The 27,143-nt window shown below is 40.9% G+C and overlaps 1 protein-coding gene across 1 annotated transcript in view; it reads right to left on the reverse strand.

Moving 5' to 3' along the window:
* LOC111933532 (uncharacterized) overlaps positions 1-25,961 on the reverse strand; it is a 56,022-nt gene extending 30,061 nt beyond the window's left edge. The window contains exons 1-2 of the mRNA XM_086844903.1: positions 25,577-25,961; positions 24,509-24,590 (exon numbers count right to left, since the gene is read on the reverse strand). The gene's annotated coding sequence lies outside the window, so the exon portion shown is untranslated. The remainder of the gene's footprint in view (positions 1-24,508; positions 24,591-25,576) is intronic.
* Positions 25,962-27,143: the final 1,182 nt, after the last annotated feature.

Below are 27,143 nucleotides of genomic sequence, written 5' to 3' on the forward strand. Positions count from 1 at the left end.
GGAGGTCTCAGAAGAAACACAATCACTAGTACAAAAGTGATACTTCAGGAAACACTGGCTCAGGTCCATGGGGCCACTGTGTCTGCAACAGGAGAGGGAGAAAAATTTCATTACCATTATATGTCTGTCTTTCAGAGCTTCTGGGGTGGGGCATTTCATTACTGGTGCAATGTAGAACAGCCCCAGGACAGTTCTGCCTCTCCATGGTCCTTTTAGTCTTCATGAGCAGCCAAGAACAACTGAGGGACTGGGAAACAACCAGTATTAACAGCAAAATAAAGCTGGACAATGTAGGTAAAAACCTTATACTAGTGAGTGGTATATGCTAGAAAATAATTCCTTTTAATAATGGCCACCTGCCATGAAGATCCAGTCCGGATAAACTTTTACACACCCACCCCTGGCACAGCAGGACAGGGAAACAGCTGCTGCCAAGAATGTTGAAGGCAGCTTCTCTGATCTCCTGCATGGAACTTCAGCACCATTCCCTGAAAGTTTCTGACATCATTCTAAAAAATTTCCTTTCTATTTTCCTACTGAAAGGCTGAAAAGAAAATGGAATTTTTTTACTTATTTCTGCATTTCTGTATTTTGTGAGCATGTCTTTCCACTGTTCCTGATGGATCATGGGCTGGAAGTCCTCTCATCTGTTTATTCATCTGACCAGAAGCACCATTCATTCTTTGGGTATGAACCCAGCCTCTTGTACTAAAGCAATACAATTGCTTTTCTCTGCATCACAGAGAGATTCATATTTATTCAAATTCATATTTATTTATTTGGCTGGTAGAATTAAACTGGGAGATTAAAATACAAATACATATCTAGAGCCTGCAAAGCACTTAACTGAGGAGAGCCTCTGTTTGTATTTACACAGCTTTTTAAAAATTATTTGTTATTGGTCTTAAAAAGTGCTGTTGATAAAAATTGCACACTAAAAAATGAACACATTTCTGATTTTAAGGAATCTTTGACTGACAATGCAAGGTGCTGTAGCCTGTCAGACCCTGTTTCCTTAAAACATTTTGAGAAGACTGAAGTATAAAATCACTTTCAAGTTCGAAGTCTTATGTATTGAGTTCTGAGCTGCATTTTCTTGTGTGGATTTATCACTAATTACTATCCTGGCAGGAGATTTTTGGGGAGAAATGGTGGGAAATCCCCATATATAGTCTGAAAAACCAAATGCTTTTGTGTACAAAAAGAACAGCAGTTTTTTAACAACTCCTGCTCTTACAGAAGTACAGGCTAATAGTGGAAATAATGCCTACACTGTGGTTACAAAAGCAAGTTATTTTAATTGTTGCTATTGGAAGACAAGTTTCAGCATACTACATCTTAAATCATCTGGAAAAATGTATTTCTTGGCTTTTTTTCCATTGAATGAAATGTTGTTTAAAACAGAGAAAACAGTTCTACTTCCTGATATGTTTTTAGTGTGTCTTCAGGGCATTGCTATTTATTTTGCAAGGTCAAAGTAACTGAATGCTATTCATTTCCCTGAATTTTTGAAATAGGGCCTTGCATCTATCAATTAAATTGACAGATGGACTTTTGTCTATTGTAAGCTACAATCACTGATATTTCAGAACTTTTTGCTTTTATTTTTTGCTTTGTTCTCTACTTGGCTATTTTTCTTAATTATGGCTTTAAAGACAGAAACTTGTTTAACAAATTCAAAAAACAAGAAAATGTCCAGATTAAAAAGTAACAGTTGAGTAAGAATAATTATAAAAATAAATAATAAAAACAACTAAAAACTAAAAAGCAACATTCTGGTTCACTCTAACAGCCAAATAGCACTAAAAAAGTGGATTTTTCAGTTAAAACATGTCCAGGCTTTTGATACCTGAGCAAAGTCTTGATGGCTACACATTGAAAGACGTATTTAGTTCATTTTTTTGGCCAGGTTGTGTGCATACTGGAGAATTACTGAGCAAATGTTTAATGGACAAAGACTGGGAAGGTCATGAAATCTTCATTGCACATTTTTTTAAACCATTGCTCTTGCTGTGATTGCCACCACAGATATATTTAAATTGCCATCCTGATGTTTTTATTCATGCAATCCTGCATCCCAGTTACTATATTCAGGTTCACTATCTCAGAGTTATGACCAAGAGAGGACAAGGAGCCAGTCAGGGGCCAGTGACCTGCTGGGAAATTTCTGGGAAAGCAGTCTCAGCAGAATTTTATTGTGCACATTTGGAGGATGTGGTCACTGCCTACCCTGTGGCAAGTTCCCCTTTCACATCCTCTGATGTGGACAGTTTTTTACGACCTCTTTCAATGTCCCTTCCCCATCCCCAGTGCCCACAGCCTCCTCAGTCTTGAGTGTCTGACAAGTCCATAAAGTTGTGTGGCCGATGTGTGTATGTAAATCTGCACAGGTAGAGAGGTGTGTGGGGAAGTCTCATGGTCAGCAATGCTGTGCTGTGTTTTTTGTGGCATAACAGCAGCCACACCTCTGCCCTAGAGCTGACAGCAGGGGCATTACAGTGGCTCTGGACTCCTCTAAGATCCACAGCCCATATCACCACCCCTTATGGGCCATGTGTCCTACTCATACCTACAAAATTGGATTTTGTGTGACACCCACCCTGCTGCTTGAGTAAGCATTGCCCTGAACAACAGATGCAGTATCCCAGTTCTGCAGTTCCACCTCCTCCTCCTCCTCCTCTTTACAGACAATGTATTTTCAAGCTAAACTCTGGGAAAAGATGAATGAAACAGAGCATATTTGAAATAACACTTCTATCGTAAAATAAGATTTCTTTATTAGCACAATGGACTTTATCCAATATCTGGAAACTCCCTTTCCTCCAGTGTGGTGAAGGACAGAGAGTGTGAACTGGATGAAATGGCTAGGCTAGGCTCATGTAGTTCAAAAGGCTCTCAAATAACAGCCTTGCACAGGTCCTGCCTTCTCCTGAGAACTTAGGCCCAGATAGGATGTTTGAAAGTTACACCTAGTGTAAAGATAATTTTAGAATGGTTTAACCACCTGTGGTTTAAGCTCTGTTAGGCAGTTTAATAACTAACAGAGCTATCACTGATGCTGAACATTTAATTAAGAGCAATTTCCAATTACTTACTGTAGTATTTGGGACCATGAAGGAGGTGATGTGCCTGATTTCCAGCATGATACTTTAGGTTGTTTGGAAGCTGTGGGACCCATCCTTCAATTACACAAAGCAGGCTGAGCAGCAGGGTGTAAAAGCAAAATCCCCAAACTTGGCTTGTGTAGATCATGGGTAAAAGATTACAAAGCAATAAAATAGATAAAGAGATGGAAGAGATGGGAGGAGATCGGGAAACATCCTGGAACAGACAGATGCTGCAAAATCCATATTTTAGTGTAAATAATATGATAAATGGAAAAAGAGGCAGACTGATAGGAATGGAGCAATATAAGGGAGGTGGTACAAAGTAAGTAAGGCAATAAAAATCTATACCAAAACCCAAACTAAGTCCTTCTAAAAGATGCTCTGTATCTGACATCTACTCAAATGCCACAAGCATTTGGAAGCATCTGTGTGTAGCTGTTGGGTTTAATCCCTGCATCTAATGTCAAAAAAGATTTTTCAAGTGTGCATTGCTTTTGTACCAAGGCTGCCAGTGCATGATTTAATAAGTATTCACATGTTTGTTTTTTTTTTTTAAATTCTCTCTTGGGTAGCTCTACCCTGTATTACTATATGAATGTAAACCAGCTGACATTGTGATGGGTTGGATGAGGTTTCATATACATTTATTAAGTACTTAGTTACATTCCCTATTTGAAAATATTTCTAGTGTTGTGCTGGATTCTAGAAATCATGATAGCCAAACAAATAGCAGACTAAGTCTGAAAAAAAAACAGTCCACAATAACCTGCAGAATCTAAAGTACTCAAACCTATTAATAAAACCTACAGAATTCAGATGCAAAAGAATTTTTTCGATACTTAGGATCTCACAAAACCAGCCACTTCAAGCCTGCCTTGGGAGGAAATGATGACCTTAATGACCTTAACATTTCATAAGTGGTATTAGTGGACCCTGCAAGGGAGTCAGTACATTTGTAACACTTTTCCTTAGTGCAATATTGAAAATGAGTTACTGCAAAAACACTGCCGGACTGGTGATTATGCAGTATTTTGATGGATTTAGACGAGATTTAGATTTAGAGAAAGCAAACTGGGAAAAGATGCCTGTGTAATTTAAACTGTGTTTTCTAAGCAGAACAACATCCCAGTTATAAAGCTGTAAAAGGAAAAAAAAAAGGGTTGTTTTTTTTCCCTCACTAGAAATATGAGTAGCGTGGGACTGAGGCAAGGAAAGAAACTAAACAATCAATTCAATATTCACACAAAGAACAAACAAATTAAAAATACTCTTTTCATGACACAGAGCAAAATTTCATGACCAACATGCTTTTATCATCTTGAAGTGATTTGAAGTCATAAGATTCATGGGGATGAAAGACAGCAATAAAAGCAGTTATCACTAAGACTCTCTGCCCAGAGCAGGGGATGACTTGTGCTGTTCTCCCTCCCAGCTCCTTGTAGCCCTCAGTCAAGCACTGCCAGCCTGGCCAGAGTACTTGCATGGAAAGGTGGGAAGAACAGAAGCCAGCTCAGACTGAGGAATTTTGCAGGTTACAAGGTTGTGTCAGCAGCCTAAGGACACAACAACTGTTGTTGCTTGCTGGCCTGGGAACAATAAATCACTGTCTAGCTCCACACCTCTTCCTCAACACTCTACAAAGCCATTGCCAGCCTGGATTAACAGATCCATCAGCACCTTCCATGAGGCACATCCTCTGTTTCAGCAGAGGTGAACACAGGTCTGAGCTGGAATTCTAGCAACAGTGGAGGTGGTGACACAGCAATACAGAGGCTGAAGAGCAATAAAATGCTCTTTATTTCACCTCCTTGCAGTGCCCCAGGCTCTGATCTACAGCAGTCACCCTTTGCAGTATGGCTCACAAAAGAGCACACATTTTTTGGCCTGTGTACTGTACACTTGCAGTCCCAGTTAGATTTTTTATTTTGATTGCACCCAGATAAAACATGCAAGATGCAAATCACCACCACAACAACGAAACCTCCCTGACTCAGCAAATTGTATCATAACAGTGGCCAGAAAAAAGAAAGAGATAAACTGAATTACTGCATAGCTTCCTTGCACAAAGACTGGGGTAAAAGTGCAGCTTACTAGTCTTCCATGGATCCTGGGTCCTCCCTTGACAAATTGGAAAGAGGCTTGCTGGTACACATGCCATGCTGGGGACTGGCTGTACACAGGCACCCAAGCTATTAAAAGAAATTCTCATACGCAGAATTCAACAGCTTTAAGCAGTTGGGACTAGTCACATTTTGAATACATGCTGCTTGACAATGAGGGCTATGCAACAGCAATTTATTGTCATGGGAAACTCTGCCTCCATGTCTCTTTCATTAAATAACTTATTCTGTCTTTATTTCTAGCAAGCAAAATAAGATAAGATCAAGTTAAATGACTTCTGAGGCAAAAATTTGCAGTAAAGTTGGGGTGTTTTTGTAAAGTCTGGTAATGTCCACTGAAAAACAATTGTTTGTCTGTCCAGCATCTTCTGAAGAAGACCCACTTTCCTGCACATGCCAAACCAGCTAAGACAGTGAGGATCTGATGAACCCTAAAAGAACAGAATGTCTTGTTCATTTACATACAGTAAACACATGTTTCATCCAAACACAATTGTGAAATAGTTTTGAAATCCTTCTTTCATTGCAGTTTGGAGACAGTTGGCTAACAAGACTCCCAGAAGGTTTTATTGTCTCTTGTTTACATGGGAGGATCAAATTACAAAAAAAAATGTTTTAGAAATATAATTTGTGTTTTGTTTCCTGAGTACTTTATTTCTGTTGAACTAGTATTTCTAAGATTAAGCATCAGGCACCTCCAGGATTCTTCCAGCATAAACTTATGCTTTAAAGGAAGGCATGCATAAAATCTGGCACACAAAATGAGAGTCTGTCTTTATCACTACAGAGATAAAATTTAGAAGCTGGAAACACGGCTGTCTAGCAGTCATATTTCTGTCTGCATTTATCTGGCACCAGCTTCCCTTACTCTATATTTTGATTCATTCTGTATTTTATTCTCCAAATATTTTCTTAGATCGAGTACCTGTAGTACTAATGCCTGACATGCTGAGTGATTCTAATTCTGGCCATTCCAGGTGTGGAGGCTGTGCAAGACTTCACAGAATCAAATCCAAAAGATGAAACTGGCACAGATTGTAAGGTCATCAAGGCAGCAGCAAAATGAGTTTCCATGAAAAGATATCTTGGAGAAAAGTCTGTGTACGTCAGGGAGGAAGTCTCAAAGTTATCCAGCAATGGATGCTGCAGAGTATTCCAGGAATCAAGGCATGCCCAAAGGAAAACCAAAACAAACCAAAACAAATCAGGCTAGATAGTAAACTTTTACTTTAAAAACAGAGTTTAGTTTTGAAATATAAGTGTAACAAGCTTGGTGGTCTCTCCTGGATGCCTGGGGGTCAGGCACCATCAGGACCTGGTCCTACAAAGGCCAACCCTCATTTTCTCTTCCAAGAATATTACAGCACACAGAGAGTAAAAGTGGGAAGGAGGGAGGAAAGGACAACAAACAGCTGCAGGAAATACAGCAAGGCACAACATTTTTCATCTTCGGAAGCAATGCTTTCTAATTCCTGTAATGAGTTTCACTGATGAGCTTGAAGAGATCTGTTAATGAATTTCTTAACTCACATAATGTCCTTCTGTCATAGCAGTATTAAATTGATACACAAACAAGTAAACTGAGAAGCTGGGGAAGCCCATTCCTGGCAAAACATGAACAGCCCAACAGAATGAGGGATGCAGCAGCACCCTCCTGATGCAGCAGCACATGCCTCAGGAATGTGCACACCAGTGCCACCAGGAGAAAGACAACGGGGCCAATGCTCCCCTCTCCCCTTCCATACCTCTCCTGCTTATCTGCTCCCTTCAGGTCCTGCAAAGGTCCAGCTTTCGCCTTGGATTAGCTGTAAACCAGAGTAGGTCAGAGCACCCACAATACGGCTTAGTGAGAATGGCACCAAACCTTTGAGTGGTCCCTGAAGTATGTGTGTGATTAGGAGAAAATCTACCCCAGCCTAGCTCATGGCCACACCAGCCAATTATCATAATCAGCAATCCAAAAATCCCGAACTAGAATAATGTCAATGTGGAAAAAGAAAGAATTTCATTATTTGCCTTTACCCAGAGAATAAGTCATAAAATAGGCACCAAAATAATTTGTTTCTATTTAAATTTTACTCCTGTGCTTCCTCTTTTTTGTGAATAAAACATTCATTAAGTATTTAGGGAACATCATGAGCCAGAGGAAGCTTGCATGGGACTCTCAGTGTACAGTACAGTACTATTATTTTAAAGTCATCAGCTTGGGAAGGCTATCACCACATTAAGAACGACTTCCAAAGCCACGAAAAGTAGAATTTAGCCATGACTAGTCCTCTCTATCTTCTAAAAATAATTGCAAGACTGGATTTTTTTATTCTAATTGTAATCAGGAGAAGAACCAAAGAAATTATGGAAGCAGTATCACAGTTGCAGTGCATGCACAGTCATTGATGGATCAGATACAAAAATTATTCTGATCATTCAAAACAAGTGGGAGCCAAGCAAATCCAAAATAAATAGGAATTTCCAACACTTGGTCTGTATGTGCAGGTCATCACAGAAGAATAGCAATTTAAACATCTGTTACTGTCTGCTACAATTTCAATCTTGAGAAACCGGTGTCATTTTTTTCTGGAAAGGACCCTGTGTTGTTACTCAGTACATGGTTCAAACTGTACTTAATTAGAGTAAATCATTGCTGCAAATGTCAATGAGTTGTGATTCAGATAGAAATAATGAAACTCAAAAGTTCTTTGATTTACAGCTCATGATCACCTTCAGAGATGCTTTCTAGAAGAGGTCATTCCAGGAAGTCCTTAAGGGAGTACTGGAGATAAAGATGGTCTGAGAAATTCTAAAGGATTTTTTTTATTGGCAGGAGGTAGAAAGGTCAAATCAAAGAGGGTCTTTTTGTTATAGAAATATTCTCAGTACAAAGTTTCACCAGAGAAAATAGTGTGGCCATGTACTCATTCCCTAGCAGATCAGACATATGGAACTGGCCCTATTGTTAATAAAATAATGTATTTTTATTTCTTCTCACAGCCAAGAATCCAAGTGGCTAGAGGAACCACTATGGGCAGATGGAGCTCCTGTCTATAAACTTTCAAATTATTTTATTGCACCTATATTAAACAACCCCAAAATTTCAACCCTGGTTGTAATCATATTTAACAGATAAAGTTTAGGCCCTAAATTTAAAGTGATTTTAAAAGGAAATAAAAGCTGTGAGGTTTTTTTTTTATACCTCTCTTGCTTTACTTTCTTAGACAGTGTTAACACTGAAAAGCCACTTCACCATGGAATTACTGAACCGTGGACTCATCTGCAGTGCAGCAGCTCAGCAGCAATTCATTTCTGCTTTACTTAGTCTCATTTTTTTTATTTATTTTTTTTAATTTTGCACCTGGAAGGACAGAAATAGAGCTCCATTCTATTTTAGAGACACAACAGAAAAGGCCAATTACTGCACATGTCTCAAAAACTGGCTACTTTTGACTGACACCATAATATTGTGCAGATATAGACATTTTACCTTCCCCACTGGAATAATTTCAGATTTACCTTTAGTTGATATACCACTCTTGGAACCTTAGCTGTGCAGATAATTGTAGCATGTGAAGAAAAATATAAAACAAGGTAAAACTACACAGAATGCCAACCATAACATGAAAAGAAACTGTCAACTTAATTTACCATCTCTATGGCACGTGAGAATACCTTATCCTTGAAGGGGATGTGACACACACCATGTACATGAAGGCCCAGTAGGTTCTGAAATGAAAGAGGCACCGTATTACTGCTGATTGCTCATGGTCACTCTGCAAAAATCTCTGCTCAATATTATCACTTTTATTATTTTTATTTTAAGAAAAAGAGAGCACTGCAGAGGGAGTATTTGTAATATCCCATTTGGGAAACAGTAGCCCCATGGGTGCTGGGTGCTCATGTTCACTCAGGTCTGAGTCTTTCCAAGTAACCCCTGCCACAGGCTTTCCAAACCCTATTTTATATAGAAATTTTGAGTTCCTTCCCTTTGGACTTGATTTTTCTGAGTCTGAGAGAGTTCCAGCCTGTCAGTGGCTGATCTGTTCCCAAGGGAAAGTCTCTTGAGAGCTTCTCTTGCTCAAGGACTATTATTGTAAATAATCTCATTTTCTCAAAACAGTTCTGTACAGCTGTGGCTAGTGTGATTTCTCTTGTTCCACCAATGGGACAGAGAGGTGGTGTTCCCCTCACCAATCATGCTAAACCTGTATCGTAATACCTTATAAAAAGCTGAAAAGTTCAGATGATAAAGCTTTTCTTAGCATCTTGTTCTGGCTGTGCTGTGACTGAATCTACCCTTCTACTTCATGTCCAACAGCGACACTTCCCTTCTTTTTGAGTTTCTGTTTTGTTTGGTTTAACAACCAAGCACCCTGACCTAACTCAGGGACAGTGTCACACCTCTGGGAGGACACAGAACAGCTGGGTGACAAGACCAGGGCGAGAGAGCCAGAGCAGGTGTGCAGGATTGCTCTGTGCCTGTGCCCTGGGGGAGGCAGGCAGGGCACAGAGGCAGCGAGGCAGGCTCTGGTCTGGCCTGACAGCTGGCCCATGTCTAGGAGTGAACCAGAGCTCCCACACAGCGGAACTCATATTATGGAGCATGGGCAATTGTTTTTCTTAGTACATGATGCTTGCTTCTTTTTTTTTTGGGTTCAATATCTCCTAATAATCTCTTCAGTAATTTGTTAGAGTAGCCTCTAAATTCTCTAATTTTTTATGGTTTTGCTTGTTTTTCCTCTTACTCACATTGCCTTTTCTCTTTGACTTTCTGTTTTTCAGTGTTTGTTACGGTATCGCAGGCGTCGCCCAGAAATCAGTGTCTCACTCAGGCATTACATAACAGTTACACCAGATATTGCTGAGGTTTCCCACTGTTTACAAAGCAAACTCGGTATGCTCTTCATGTTTTCCAGTACACAACTGTCAGTTTACAAATGAGAACTGAGTCATTTTTGCCAAGCCATCGTCTTTCCACCCGCTGTATCCTAGTCCCAAGTGACAGAGCACACAGCAAGAGCAGCCGTACCAGAAAGGGCAAATAATCTGCTGCTGTCGAAGAGGGAAGTTGTTTTAACTTGATGTAAGTGGCTATGAGGTTATTTTAATGCTACTAGTAAGTCTTTTAATTTAGCAGTGTTCATGCAGGGTTATGTTTTTTTAACTGGTTGTTTTCCTTTCCATTTCCAACATTCATTACCAAGACCTAAATCTTTGGCCACAGTAAACTCTCTCTTCTCTGACTTCTCTAAAATCACACTGAATTATACATGTTGTGGCCTCCACCCCAAATCTACAACCATGCATTTATAAAGGGTGCTTGCAATTAAAGTTTAAAAGTAAAAAAAAATATTAGTTTGGTTTGTTTTTGTCTCCTGTATCCTAACCTGAAGTTGTCACAGAGCAGTCTGGTAGTGATCCTAAGCAAGGCTGAGCTAACTACTGGGCCAAATCCCATCTCTTCCCTGAATATTTACTCTCTGTAAATGGGCCTTCTCTGTGCATGTGCTTTGGAAAAGGGGCCAGCTGACATACAGGGGAAGAAATGTGGGCTATGCAGAGCATTATTCTCTTGATGTCAGTATTTCCCAGCATATACTGTAGAGCCAAGTGGACCTGTTTCTCACATATCACAGCTCTCCCTCTAAAAGTTTAAAGCCATGAGCAATAATTTTCTTATGCAATACTTTTTCAGGCCATGGTAGAAGAGTCAGTCCAAAGAACCAGTGTGTGAATCTGCTTCAGACAGCTCTTCACTCCACTCCCATGTGTTCCCAATAGGCACAGAAATGCTGCGGTACCAGCACCACTCCCCTGCCCTTTGGGTGATGGATGTTAGCAGTCATAAATAATCACTGAATCCATGAGAACTAAGAGGAGCTCATTGCTTTGCAGTCGCAATAGTGTCACACCATGATCCATCGCTGTGTCTCACAGAAATGAATTGGCCTTTTCTCTTTTTGTTCCTCCACATTACCAGCCATTAGCATTTCCCTGCAATGGATTTTATAACCAGGTTAGGTGACTATTCTTCACAGAACAGGTTCCAGACTTTCCAAGGCACAGTGGAGGAGGAAGGTTGTCACAGAGAGAGCTTCACTATTGCTGTGATGCCTTCTGAGCTGCAGTGAACTGAAATGTCTTCATTTTAAAGGCTCAGCTTTGAAAGAGCGATTTCACCTCCTGAGTTGCTAATGAAATAACTACATTCATGCCAAATTGAGACTGGTACTGCATACTAAAAACAGACAAGGAACAGCTGTGTTTGACATTATGGCTTCCACTTACGAAAGGGTTTTCTTCTCAGCTCCCAGATCTTTGCATGAATAAGAAAGCTGCAATTGCACAGCTTTGAGACCCCCAGCATCCTTGTCTGTTATGCATTTTTGCCCTGAGGCTGCCTGGAGGAAAAGTAAAGAAGTGATAGATAGAAAGAGATGTCTTAATTGATACTGTTCTTTAAGCTGATGACCAGATGTTTGAAGTTAAATGTAACCAGTCCAGGCACACTGAACATTCACTCCACCTGAGTGCTTTGTTTGGTTAAGGATTTGCTTTGCTTTCTTTACTTTCCAAGAACCCTTGGCTTATAGGATCTTACAAAAAAAAGATGATCACAAGTAAATAAATAGCTCCAGTTTACACCCACACAATTATAACTGTATTAATGAAAAATAAAGGTAAAAGACCATTCAGTATCACCCTTATCAATTTCCATGTTGTACAAAACTACCATAGAGGGGAAAAATTAATTGCTCCAAGTATTTTGCCATTAAAAGCAACCAAATGGGACTTTAGGTCATAGCAGTGTTTTATCTGGGTGACTCATTTCAATCTTCCTGACACACACTTCTCTATATTCTCTGTTGTGCCTGAGCAGAACTGTTAATGGGCCTTTGCAAAAGGATTTTAACATTTCCTAATGTATTTTCCCTGCTCCTCACCTCATTACTGTCCATTTTATTCAGCTTCAAATTATTTCTTCTCATACATACTCAGAACATCCTGAGAACTTTTGATTTCTGGGTTCATCAGTTACACACATGGCTGAAATGCACTCAGTTTAATACTCTGCCCTGACCACTGACAGCTCCAATAGGCAGCCATACCCTGCTGCATGCAGCTGTTAGAAGACGATTAAATTGCATTGCCTAATCTTTTCTCATGATCCATGTTGCAATTTTATTTGTGGTACAGTTTCCCCTCCAGCAGCACCACCCCTGTAGCAATCCACTTTGCACTGCCCCCAAACTGCAGCCATAGCAAAGTTTGATTGTTGCCTGAGGTAATACATTGGGCAATGAAAATTGTGCCTGTCCTGAGCACTTCTGCCTCAGCGTCAGCAATGTGTCGAAAATACACCTTTATGGTTTCATCTAACACCAGATGGCTTGTATTGAGATGTGGTCAGAGTGTTTACACATGGTCCAAGGGATTTCAGCTGACATGATGCCAGCCATTCCCTGCCCTCAGGTATTGTCACCCCTCATTTGCAGAAGCCAGAAGAAAGGCCTAGCCCTGGTACCCAGCTGTGCCACAAGCAGCTGCTATACAGGGCTGGAGGAAGCAACAGAAATTGCTTTCATGTTGCATGAACTGTGTTCAAGCTGTTTGCTGGATGGAAATGGCAAGCCAGCATTGGGCAATCTCTTTAGGAATATTCAGGAACCTGAATACACTTGGATTAGAGGGTGGCTTGGGTTATTTGACAGTCACATGGGCACTTGCTGCAATCTATCACCCATAACTGAGTCTGTGATCTCATAGAAAATGACTTTCAACCTAGTCTTCTCCTCAACACTTATGAAATGATCCACTGATTGTTACTTGTGTTTCCTGAAGATGAAGATGTGTGCTCAGTCTAACAGAGCACACACTTTAGGCAGGGAAAAAGATACTACTCCTTTTGCAATGGGTTATTCATCCCTTTACCTGCTTTTTTAGGTACAATGGTGGTCTGCAGAGGGAGTGACAACCCCAGGTTTGGCAGAGAAGGCAAGAAATGCAACCCATGGTTTCCTTAGAAAAACCCCATAGGTAGTTGGGCTTTAAAGCTGGCTGTCAACTCAGGCTTGCAGGCAGAGCCCACCCCCAGACTGTTCAGTGCACTGAGCCCATGTGGAGCAGCCATTTGATGTATACAAAATGGAAGCCCTTTCCTGAGTTCTGAACTTGATCTGCGAGTCTGCAGTTCAGTATCTTTCTTTTACAGACAGAATTTTTTCTCAGAGTTTGCTGGATTTGCTTCATAGTAAAGTGCTTTTCATTTAAGATGTCTTTGTGTGTTGACAACCTTGTCTGAAGGTTATTTCATTGTATTCCCCTTGATCAAGTGCTATTCACAATACAGTGGATGTCATGACCCAGTAATCCCATTTAATAAAATTCAATGTCTCCTGACTAGCTAGCAAAAGGAGGTCCCACTCAAATAATTACCAGACCTTAGCATTGAACTTGTGACTAATATCAGAAATGGCTTTTACTTTTCCCCTTCTTCTCACCTTGAGTGAATTTGGATTTGATTAATAGATCTAGATATCATCAAAGTCCTGAAAATCTGCACACACACTGTAATAAAGGCAAAAATAATTTCTAATGAGAACATTAATTCACCTCATAAGGCATCCTGTTAATTCCCTTGTCTCTTGAACTATCTAAAGCTGATGATGTTGCACATTTGTCTCCCTAAAATAATTAACTCTTATCAAAATGCACTATGCTTCATTTACTCAAGCATAACAAGCTTGTTGCTCACAACACACAGTTTGCCTTTGATATCAGAAACATGAAAATAATGTGAAGAGGCTGTAGATCCATGAAGGGCATGGGTGTTTGGGCTGTTACCTCCTATTTCTCAAGGGAGTTACTTCAGCTTGTGAATATGTCCAAGAGCTTGAGTGCTGAAACTCCTTACTATGGCTTGTGCAGGACTAATCTGACTATACTGGGAAAAGTGGAGCAGCTTCTGTGGAAGAATGGGGCCCACAAGATTACCTGTAAGGAAATACTTCTCTTGAAGCTGCTGCACTTTTCTGAATATTAAATTCTTATGGAGCTGTGTTGAAAAATACAATGATAGTGAGCTGGTAGGACCTCTGCAAGATGGGAGATGGGGGAAACTACCTGATCAGCAGGATACTGGCTGGACTTCAGCAATAATATGTCCAGTCTAAAGGAGAAATTAAGATGATGCCCATACAGACCTTTTTTTGGCAGGAATTTAAGCATTCCAACAGGTATAGGAGTTTTCATGTGAGTTTCATACTTACCCAGTTAAGACCTGATGTGGGTGAACCATCTAAGGACAAGAGGCGATGACCAGCTTTTTACCATCGCTACAGCAAGAAAGCCTAGAGGTTGCTCATGTTGCAGCCTCTGAAATGAGTAAAGGCTGCTGACTTTCCTGACAACAAAGGCTCCAAGCATTTCTGGACAGGGAAGATTAGAAATTATGACAGCATAACGAGTAATTTAATGCAGCCTGCCTTAAATGCCCTGAAAAGTCAAAAGAAAAAGCATAGTGCACTTTCCTTTCTCAAGGATCACATACAGCTGCTGTGTGTTTCCAAACAGCTGCAACATTTGTCTGAGGAAGATGCAGGACTCTGTTTAGTGTCTGCATATTTGTCTGAAGAGTGCTTAACAAGCCATAGGGCTGATCAGTGCTTTAAAAAATACCTTGCTATGGGACAATTCCTCTGTGTCACACACTGCAGAGACCTCAAACCCACATCCAGTGTGATTTAAACCTAAATGTGCACTAAGGATAATATATAAAATATCCAGCAATACCCAGAAACACACCACTGTGGTAAAAGGTGGTAAAGCAATAAGGTCATCATTATCAAGGTCACAAATATCAGCAAAATAAAACTTTCTTTCAAAAGTTAAATAAATCTAAATGTGAGAGAATTGAATACTTAAATGAAGACTTCCAACCACTTGGTGTTTTACCCTTTGGGTTATGTAACTGACATCAATATTTTACAACTTTAACAAACCTTGTAATGCTATGGTAGTACATAAATGCAGCACATAATGTAAATAAAGAAATAATTGTCCATGTATGTTGAAAACCACCCAAAACACCTAAAACTAAAGCAAGTAATAAGGATATTTAAGACACATCCAAAACAAACCAAAAATAAGGTTATTTATAGACATTAAGAGTTAGTAATGGTTTGATACAAGCTCCAAACCACTTAGTTAGAAAGTTAGTCTGTAGATTTATTGTCAGCCTCCTTTCTTCAGCATCCCCAGAAAATTAATGGATATTTGCCTGATACAACCATGTATCTGCATCAAGCAGCTCCATCCATAAACCTGGTACAATGAATTTATATTGACAAGATCCCTGCAGTGTGACTTTATATTTCAATAGTTCTCAAGCTGTTACAAATCCGTACCTCCAAAAGAAAGTGAAGTAACCCCAAAATGTGGATGATAAGACTGTTTTGTTGTCCTCTGCAGTCAGAAGCAGAAAGTAACCTCATACAAAATTTGGCCTTTGTTTTGGGATGTGAAGGATGTGAATGTCATGGCACTATGACGAGAAAGGAAGATCCTGAAAACAACAGTGGGCATTAGCACATCTTTGGATGCATAATCACAGCCTTAAAGTTGAGTAGCAATGATTAAATAAACAGGATTTCAATATGGGATTTGTTGTGGAGTCCTGTTTCCACTCTAACCCTAAAGAAAATGAGGGGGAGGGAGCAGGTTTCTGATGGATTCACAAAGGATCTCAGTGCCGCAAAGCAGCTTATTAGTTTTGCTATTTAGCAAAGCATTCTAGCAGAATTGAACGCTCCTCTGGGCCCCTTTCCTTACCTAGCATCACATCCTCACCAGCTGGCTGGAAGCTGCAGCCAGCAATCCCAGCTGGACACCAGCAATGCTGGCTACCATCTGACTGGTACTCTTGGCCTTGATCCTTCCAGAGCTCCCTGGAGAAAGATACTGCTGATATAGAAACACAGAATGGTTTGTGTTGGAGGAGACCTTAAAGATAATCTCATTGCAAGCCCCTGCCATGAGCTCACCACCCTCACAGTGAAGGATTTTTTCTAATATCTCACCTAAACCTATTCTCAGTTTGAAGCAGTTCCCTCTTGTCACTACATGCTCCCGTAAAGAGTCCCTCTCCATCTTTCTTGTCAGTCTTTATGTACTGGAAGGCCACAAACAGATCACCCCAAAGCCTTCTCTTCTCCAGGCTGAGCAATCCCAATTCTCTCAGCCTCTCTTTTTAGAAGAGGTGCTCCATCCCTCTAATCAACTTGGTGGCCTTCTCTGGACTTGCTCTAACAGGTCAATATAATTTAATAGGGCTGAACTCTGGTTGTTGTTGTTGGCCTGGGGAGGAAGGGACGGGAAAAACTGACTGGTGTGGAAACCAAGGGAGTCAGCCAGGACCAACCCACTCCTTTCAGCTCAGTCCCAAGTCCTGGCACTGAGCTAAGGGAGCACACAGGATCCTATGGCACAATCCCTGGACATCCATCGCCACCATTTCAGGGTGTGCTGAGGGCTCACAGCTGGGCGGGAGGCAGGAAAAGCCAGGAGTGAGCATTTGTCCAGGCCAGCAAACTGTTCCTTGAGCAGATCTGCTGGAGCCAACCCCACAGACAGAGGAAAGCATCCCAGCTATCCCAGCTGGCAAACATTATTTTTTTCCTTTTGAGGAAAAGTAAAATGCCATCAATTAAAGCATATTTAAAATATCATTCAACATTTGTTTGGGTTCATTGTTATAGCAGCACTCTGTGGCTGATGGATCCCTGGAGTAAATGAGTCGTTGCTGCTGTAGAAAGGTATTTCTGCCCAGCCATGACTTCCTGCTCTCTAGAGTGTGCTGACAGATCTAATCAGATATTTAATTGTGTTCTTTCAAAAGTGAACAGGAAAGGCATTTAATGACCAGTGAAGATATTTCCAAAGGAAAACACTCACTTTCTCCTGAAAAAAATATAAAAAATTAGCTCTCCTTGGAACTATGTTATTGAGAATGAATGGCTGTAAATGTGGATTGCAGATGATTTACTCTATATCCCAGGATTTGGGGGGATGAATCATATTACTGTACCAGACAATAGCTGGACAAATTAAAAAAAAATCTGCTTCTATTGGGAGAAAGAAATATATAGTGGAAAAAAGTGTTCTCCAGCACAACAATAAAAATAAATACATATTCAAAAGAATTGTAGGACTGCATTTATTTATAGCAAAAAAAGGAAAAAAATAAAACACTTTCATATCTAGATTTTTCATACTTGGTTGTGTAGCAACTACGTAACATATACATATTATGTTTGCATTTTATTTATCTGTATGCATATATAAAAACAGTACAATTTTGAAAACTTGTGTATTGTCTGGCATGTCCTCCAGCCCTGGATCACTTCTGGACAGAATGAAGGCAAACCCTAGAAATCTGCTTACTTTGGATCTGGCCTTTGACACTCTCTGATGGATAACAGATAAGAGTGACATTTTTAAGAGGCTCTCAGCCAAGATAAAAACCTGTGTATTAACTTCCATATTTCTGTGCTACATCAGAGAATGTAAGAGACACAGTTTGGCTGGGAAAAAAAAAAAAATTAAATTACCCCCTTGGCATGTGCTGATATCAAAGAATATTGAGTATTTTCTTCCAGCTCACTGATCCTGCCCAGATTTAAGGCAGACCAGTCTAGCTGTCCACAGCAAGGTAACAGAAGAAGTCAGGGAGACAGCCAGCCTGAGGAAAAATGCTGAGCTAAATTCAACACAATATTATTGTTCATTTCTCTGCTCATTGAAACAGACTTGGAAAGTGAATTCAAGCTCTACGGTGTGTGAAGTGTATATTAAATCAGAAGTTGAGTCAAGTGACTATTTATTAGAAAGTACAGCAGATTCTGAGTAATACTATGTATCCTAAAACCAGTCTGAGTTGTAGAAATGCCAGTTGAGGCACCCACTAAAAGCAAAACTTGAGAACTATGTTTCAAAATGTGAAATTTGGAGGGAAAAAAGAGATTAGGATGCCTATAAAAGTGGGGTCTTTTGTATGCAACTACTTGAATTATTTTTCCCCAGTATGAAAATTGCCTTGTCATTACAAGCAATATAGATTTGTGAACAACTGCCAGCCATGCTCTGCTCAGGGTAATGAAAAGTAATGCAGAATCATACTCCATCTTTCACCAGACTGCTTCAGCTCTTTTACTTAACTAGAAGCCCATCATAGTTTTACAGAATACTTTAAAAATGTTCTGTAATTAGTTTCCAGAAATAAATTAGCTAACAGTAAATTAATCACACTTTTTTCCCTGCACACACCAGGCTGATCAATCCTCAGAGATACTTGAACCTCAAAAAGTCACAACTGAAGACAGTGTTATAGCCTTGTCAGCCCTGTACAACTGTCAGGTCCTGGCTTTCATCCTTTCTTCTTGCTGTCTCTAAAGAGATACACTCCCAATGGCATGATCCTTGTCTTGCTTTTTCAGGAGTGATGTGGAAGTAGAGCAGAGTTGTGCATGGCTGAACTGAGCTACCAGCTCTCTTTGAAGTCAAGGGAACAACAGACTGTGTATGTTAGGTTATTTCTTTTATTGCATTTCCCAAACCAGTGCTGCTTCTGAGCTTGCCAATGCTAAGCAGTTGTTAGTTTGCTGTACGGGAGAGCAGCACACACCAATTCTTTTTAATATCCACAGCACTGCCACTGGAAGCCACTAAAACACACAGCAAAGCTAAGGAGGAAAATGCCACAAACTCACCTATACATTTATATCCTGTACTGCTGTGGGCAGGCTGCAATAATTACATACTCAGCCCTTAAAACAGGGCTGACAAGAAAGTGACTCCAAACATAGCGAGGAGCAGGACAAGGATAAACTTCCAAATGATTGTCCCCCTTTGGGGTTTGCTGCTGGTTTTCAACTTTACTTCTCAAATAACTTTGAATAACTTCTGTTGCTCTGAAATCCTCTGTGCTGTTACAGCTGAAGCAGTAACCAGCAGTTCACTTGTTAATGTCACAGTTTGGGCCAGAACTGGAAGCACCAGCTGGTTTGCTTCTTACAAAGGCTGTAAAGAAAGGGCTCTGGGCTGGCAGCACACAGCACTTCAGCTTTGCTTTTGCACCACCATTTCATATTTCATATTTCAGCATGAACTGTTCCAGTCCTTCTGTCCAAAGCCAATCTTTCAAATTCATAGAAAATGAAGGAATTTATGCACTGCATTCCTGCAAGGAGGCCAGACAGAGCCAGAGCTGAGAGCAGAGGGGCAGGGCCAGCCTCTAAAGCAGTGTCCTCTCCAGCTCCAGAATGTCTCCACAAGACCTTTCCACCAGCAGGCATTGCTGAACAAGAGCAAATGGCTGTTTGCAGTACCAGGAGCTCCTTCACACTGCAAGAACTTGCCATAGGAAATCCCTGCACATGCTGACACCTGAGAACTGCCCAGGGCTGCCTGGGGGACACCAGGGCCTCCATGAGCTGCTGGCATGGGCAAGATGCTTCTAAGACAGGCCCATCTCTGGGGAGCAAAAGCTGCCTGCTGGAGTCCACAGGCAGGAAAAAGCCAAGACCACAGAGTCTCCATTTGGATAAACACTGGAAGAAATGCACTTACAGATAGTGCTGAAAAGCCAAGCCCAAGTATTTCAATGGCAACTTTTTTCCTGGAGTGCTGGCAGTGGCTGTTGTACCAGCAGAGCTGCACTCAGAAACCAGGCATTGCAGATGTAGGTGCTAAATACAAAACTTAAAAGCCCAAACATTGCTGAGGTGGGAAGAGGGGCCAAGAAATATTTCAGAGAGCATTTATATGTTTGAACTTAAAGATAGGAAAAATGCTATTCATCTGGGACATGCAATTCTTGGGAAAATCCAGACTTAGTTATCTTTCTTCTACTAAGTTTGGAGATGTTATTCCGACTATCTTGGGGTTTTTTTTTTTAGAAATAAGGTCACATCTTCTATAAGAATTTAAATTATCTGTGTGCTTAATTTGTTTTGATTATCTGTGTTATGCCATAAAAAATGGATTACACATTCAAAAGTCTCAAGAGAGGCTGCAGAATTTTATGAAGGTACAACTGATAGGATGCTGCAAAGGCCAGTTGATTTCCACAATAAAAGATGATCTGAGATGAAAAAAATATTAGTTTTCCTGAGCTCTTGGCTATTTTGAAATAATTATTAAAAGGCAGCCCCAACACTGTGTTAGAAGAGTGGATGGATGAATAACAAAGACATTTTCCTGCCTTAATGAAGGCCTGTTAATAAAAGAAAAAATTTAAACAGTGAAATATACTGCAACCTAAATAATTTTCCCCAACTCCCAAAAAAAATAAAAAACGTGTTTCAAATTTACAGACAGGCACTTGAAGGTGAGGTTGGCTTTATATGTGGGTGTCATTATGGTAGAAAGGAAATGCTATACAGAGTAGGTGACCCATAGGTTAAGTAGGCCATTCCTTGGGGGAGATTAAAAATTGAAATGGAATTGAAGAAGATATAGGAAATAAATAGGGCAATAGGTGGTAGAAATGCTGTAAGATAAGTGGGGGTAGCAAAGCAATAGGAACAGACCACTGATACCCTGTGCACTGTTGACAGCAGCAGGGACAGAGAACTGAAGTCCTTACCTGGGGCATAATGGTTCATCTCTGTCATACAGAACTCGAGTGGTGGGAGTGAGGAGTTGGATCAATAATTACAATGAAGTTTAGGAGAACAAAGAGTCTTCAGACAGGTGGGGTGCAAGGGCCCTATGTTGTGTGTCCATCCATGGCTGCACCCCATTCCTCCAGCCCACATCAGAAGGGTGAGTGGGTGCTGTGTGCCCACAGCCCCAGGTTGCACAGACACAGCTGCTCACCCAGCCAACATGTTCATCTCCTTCCCAGAAGGGCAGGGAAAGCCTTCATGGAGTCACTAACCCAGGAGAGAAAAGGTAAATATGTGTTTGCATCCTACCCCCCAGCATTTTTCATCCCATTCTAGGTAATTTCCAGCCATGAATGTGCAACTACTTAAGAGAAAACAAGATCTGATTTGAATTCCCAAGCTGAGACTGCAGCCTTGTCAGATTTGTTCTGCTGTCAGTAATTTCTATTTTCTTTTGGGTTGTTTTCTTCCTTTATCTGGTTCAAGCTGTCTGCAGGAGGGAAAACAAGTCCACTTGGAGTCTATGTCTGAGGTATTGCCTCTAATAGTCTGGATTCAAGTCCATTTGTTTACACTAAAAGGCACCTGATCTTGTTAAAAAGGCAAACACGTGCTGTGGATAAAATCCTAACTAAAGCCCTTAACTCTTTTAAAGTTTATCTACTGTGGTGTTGAATTTACTGTGAAGTGTCTGAGGTGTGCTGCCAGTGATGGATTCAGGTTGTAATCTCAGCAGGGGAGGCAGCTGAGCTTTTTTCTGTATGTAAATTGCTGACAATGTTAATGGCCATCAGCAAGGAACAAATAATCTTACTCTTAATGACAGTGCCAGTTTCCTGTCTTTATCACAATCCATTCTTAGAAAAGAGTTGTAAACAGAATAAAACAGCCTCTTCTCCTCCACACCCCCCCACCCCACATTGATGTAGGAACATTACTCTTGAAGGCTTTACCTCAATTAAAAGCTTTTCTCTCTCTTTTTGCAGAGAAAAGGTGTTCTACCTAGGGATGCATGTGCATTATCAGATTTGCATATTTGCATGTCTTTGTTCTTGACTTCTTTGATTAAAGAAAAAAAGTTTTTTTCAAGGTTACTCCATTTGAATAGGAATTTTAGGCACTAGAAATATATTTTTTTACATAGAGTTGAACTCTTGAAACTGTTGCCATGTGGCCAGATACACAGCTGGATAGATTTTTGCCTCACAGCTCTCACCCTGCTCACTAGCTGGGAATGCTTAAATCCCTGCCCATCACTAACACTTCCCAGCTTGTGTCACTGATGTGTTGTAATACAAAGGCTCACTGTCTGTATTCATGGTCCATCAAGTCTGAAGGTACCACACTGATACTACCAGAAAAATAACACCCTGCACTAATCCTGCTCACTTAGAGAAGGTTCCTCTCTTCGAGACAGACTATTGGCATTGGGATTATGCAACTAAGTAAACCCATCTGCTTTCATTAAGTTGGTAATGTTTACAATATATGGTGGTCTCCAAAAAAAGAATTTAAATGTCCAGAATTTGATACATCCTACTATATTTCCTATGCAATGCTCACAAATATTGCCTGTTTCAGGTAATTAATAGTGATTTGTTGAGAAATGGACTGAAAAGGTTATGTTTTATGGAAACTGGCTGAGTTGCAGTGATCTGATTTTTCTGTGTGCATTTCAGCACTGCAGTGGCAATGGAAGGATAGAGTGAATTCTTAGGTAGCTGTTTTGGTACCAACAGCAAGGCAAAATTTATTGCCTGCTGTCATCCATTAAACTATACACATTTAAATAATAGAAAGTACATGAAGATGATTAGCAGAGTAAATTACCTAAAGTAATGTAGTTAAAATAGTTCTGCAGTAGCTCTACAGCATGTCAGTGTCACTGAGGAGAGTGCTATGAAAAGGAGTGGAGTTAATGAAATGCCACTTTACTGTCAAGTGCTGAAGCAGCACGAGAGGAAGACTTGTCAGCACAAACTGTGGTGGTGGTGAATGGGGAAACAGATGGAATGGTGAACTGGACCTAACTCTGATCTGTGCCACCAGGTAAGATCAGATGCTACTGCAGTTTCTTGTGGTGGCCTTCAACACATTTTAGCAAAGCACCCCAGATGACTCTCAAAGCCCTATTTGGCACCAGTGGGGGCCAGAAAACAGGGCTAAGCATGGGAAAAGTCATCCATGTCTGCACTGGGCTTCCCTCTTCCTGGCAGTTTTTGGCCAGGATTTCTGGCCATATGGGCCCCATGGACTCCCACAGACTCCTGTCTGCTACTTTGGCAGTATCTTTTTTTTGAATACTATTTACATTGGCTACTTTGTGAAATAAAGTCCATGAAATCATGTTTCTGGGTTTATGTTGTCAGCAAAATACTGAATAATGACAGAAACTTCTCCCTGTGTAACAGTCTCAGGCTCCTCCAACCCAGAAGACAGTGACTTCTGCTCAAAGCTGACTTGCTTGTCTGGCAGGTAGCAGAAAACTCCCAGTGTGATAAAGAATTATTTCTGTGAAACAAGGGGCTCTCTGAGATTCAGGGAAAACAACAACATAATCAGATCTCTGAAGGTGTTGGACCACATTATTACAAATTCCAGGAAGGGCTCAAAAATCCCTCAAGGAATCTCCCTGTTTAAGCATCTAAAAATAGTTCAACAGCCTGTCCTCTACTCTTACAGAATAAAACTCTCCATCAACTAATTTTTCAGTACACACTTAGGAAACATGCACCACATCCCATCAGGGAGCTTACACAACCTTGGTTTTAGCATCAGAAAATGATTTATATTAACCCAGAGTGGTGCAGCACCAGCAAGGAGGAGTTCTGCAGGCTAGGAAGGAACCTTCCTGAGCTGGGCTTCAGCAGCTAATTCATTCTACAGATCATTTAAACACTAATTATCACAGACTGTAACACTGGCTGTGCTATGTAACCACATTCCTCAGAATGGCGTCACTTAAAGACATAAAATTGCGTAATTGTGTGCTTATTGTTCTAGCTGCCACATTGACATCTCCCAAGAAAAGATCAAACAAGAGAAATGTTCATAAATGACACCATCAAATCAGGTAATGAGCAGCAAAAGACAAAGCAAAGTGTCTATTTTATGTGCAGTAATGGAGGAAAAGACAGAATTCCCATGACCAGCCAGATGCCACTGATGATGAATGCAGGTAACTGGGGCAGGTACCCAACAAACCAGGCACAGGGGTTAAAAGAGAATTCTAAGATAATGAATGTAGTGTTTCATTTCTGCCTTATATAATTTTTCTTCATCTCTCAGTCTTTTTTAATTTTTTTTTTTCATTTTGTTTTCATTGAACCTTTCTGTTCTTTCTGTGCCTTGATGGACTGCTCAGTGTGAAAAGTGACCACCTTGAAATACTCACATTATTTCAGTAAATTATGTACTTATATTCTGTATAGGATCTGGGGACTTCCTGTTCACTATAAATAGCATTTCTTGCTTTATTCCTACAATGCTTTACTATGCCTCAAAGCAGGAATGTTGTACAAGAGCAAAGCCTCTCCTTGAGAAGCTGTTTGGAACAATAATATTAAACTGCAAACCAAACAACATGTAACCTTCCTATGTTTAATGAGAGCTTCATTTTTCTTACCTTGCCAAGCCTGGAAAAATGCTTTCAAAATTAAATGTCATTCCTGAGGCCTAGAGACGTTCAGGTTGGGTTAGAGCCAGACCTAATTGAATCAGAAATTAAAATATTTATTGAGTTGTAGAATTAGAAGTAGAAATATACAAATTCTTCCAAAATCATCAAAAGTCTTTCCAAAGAGAGCATGAGACTGTAGCAGTCAGAGGCAGAATATGACCACAGTGTATTTAAACAAAATGCAGAAAAAGCCATAGAGAAAAAATCAAAGCTTTCCTTGAAATAGACCTTGTTTGATTAAACGCACAGCATGGTTATTTTGGCTTTAATTCACTGTGATGTTGAGATCTGAGTGGTTTAAATCTTAATGCAGGCTTTCCACTGCTGTGTGTTTACAGAGTTATTCACACCTTTGAGAAGTTTTTTCAGAGAGATGGCAAAGGGGCCCCTAATTCAAATGGTTTTGTTACTTCGCCTACTCTGTTAGCAAGTGCAAATATGTGATCACAGAATCATGGAATCCCAGAATGGTTTGGGTTAGAAGGGACCTTGAAGATCAACTAGATCCATGTCCCACTTCCACTACACCAGGTTGCTCAGAGCCCCTTCAGCCTGGCCTTGGACATTCCCAGGGATGGGGCAGCCACAGCTTCTCTGAGCAACATGTTTCACCACCCTCACAGTAAAGAATTACTTCCTAATATCTAATCTAAACCTACTCTGTTTCAGTTGAAAGCCATGCCCCCTTGTCCTATCCCAAGGTGGTCAGCACTTGCATGGCCTTCTCTGTGCTTTGCTGCCAAGGCCTGGTGGGAGCACAGTCCAGAGACCAACGCCCCATTCCTGTCTCTGCTGTGGGACGGGGTCAGGATCGTGGTGTGCTCGGGGTGCTGAGTGTGCATCTTCCCCGACAGGACAGGAACGAGTCAGCACCTTCCTCTGGGGAGGAGCAGAATGAACAGCAGCAGGAAATGAAGCATCAAGGGCAGTAGCAACTGAGAACACTCATCTGTGCTCGTGTCCTTTCACTGCACTGTGAACAAAAGCCCTGCTCCAAGAGAAGGCAAAGCTCACCAATGAGACACAAAAACATTGTTATTTTGTGAAGGTAAAACCATTTCTAAAATCATCTGGAGTCCTGCAGAGGACACTGTTAGCACTGGCACATGGCATGGTGGCTCTGAGGGGCTGCTGCCAGGTGAGGGACTGGCACCCCAGAGTTCCCTCCTTCAGCTCCAAGAGGCTCCTTGGCTACAAACATGTCGGAGGCTTTCGTCTCATACCTGTCCCTGCTTGAGCTGAAATGACTTTACAAGTTTTGAAAGCCTCTGTATAACCTTTATCCGCAAAAGGGGCTACAAACTTCCTCAAGTCCAGCAAACCCATCAATTATTCCCCTTAATATTTCGCAGCAGTCAGCTGGAGGCCCTGTCCCTGCTCTCTGCGGCGCAGGCTGCTCAGTGCCCTCAGTACCACACAGCTTCTTGACACTGCCCTGCACAGCAACACAAATCCTTGGGCTATGCTTGAAAGACATAAATAGAGAAAAGAGACATTATTGAACATGGGAGTGCAGGAGTTTTAACTCTCTGTTCTCACACCCCACATCTCCCAGGCTGTCCTGATTCTGTGGCAGCACTTGAGGAAGAACAGTCTTCAGCAGCTGCAAAGCATCAGCAGATAGGGAGCTGCCAGGGCTCTTTCCCCTTTCTGTTTTATGCAGGGATGCATAACTGCACAGTGAGAAAGCAGGACATTCATCCAGCTACTTTTACAGAAGAATGAAGACAGCTCTCAGACAAACACTGTAACATCCAAATATTAGCAACCATCACATAACCGCTACTCAGGAATGTCTCAGAAATACTGTTTAATACTGTTTAATAGTAATATTTTAAAAGAAAAGCTGAGGGTCCTTCTGTCACAGAAACAACATTTTCAGAAGAACACAGCATCCAGAAACATGCACTGGAACACACAAGGGGGCTCCCCAGTGCTGCTGGCCAGGGCTGGAGGGTGCTCAGGCTCTACTGAGTTACATGTAACACACTAAATTCATCAGGTTCAGGGCAGTGCTCCAAAGCCCCAGGTGAGATCAAGAGCCAGTGCACCAGACACAATGCAAGGCAAGGGCTGGGTAGTTCCCACCCTGGATGCTGCCAGATTAGGTAACAGTGGAAGCATCACTGCCCTTGACCAGCCCCCGAGGAACCATGACAGGAAGAAGGGGATGGTAAACTCGATTTTCCTATGTGGAAAATCAAAGCAGAGTTAGTTAGTAAGGCTTACAGGGGAGAAATCTGTGAAAGAGCTCAAAATTTCCACCGCATCTCTGAACTCTCCATCCTGATTCTGAAGCAGACAGTCACAAGGTCTGACTGCCACACAAGCACACAGGGACAGAAACCACTGCTCTCGTTCACTGCTGCCAATTGGTTTGATACAGCACTTTATTTATTTTCAGAAACTGAATTTCCTAGGAAGATATTAGCTGTTGAATAAAGAGAAAGGGTAATGCTCCCTCCAATAGCTTCTGGAATCTGGAGAACACTTTCTTTTTTATTTTCCTTTTCTTTTTCTTTTTTTCTTTTTTAATTACTCTGTCGTTGTAGCTTCTTGAAGACCATTTACTGCTAAATGT

The sequence above is a fragment of the Cyanistes caeruleus genome, chromosome 10, assembly GCF_971803275.1.
Source record: "Cyanistes caeruleus chromosome 10, bCyaCae1.hap1.1, whole genome shotgun sequence".
Lineage (NCBI taxonomy): Eukaryota > Metazoa > Chordata > Aves > Passeriformes > Paridae > Cyanistes > Cyanistes caeruleus.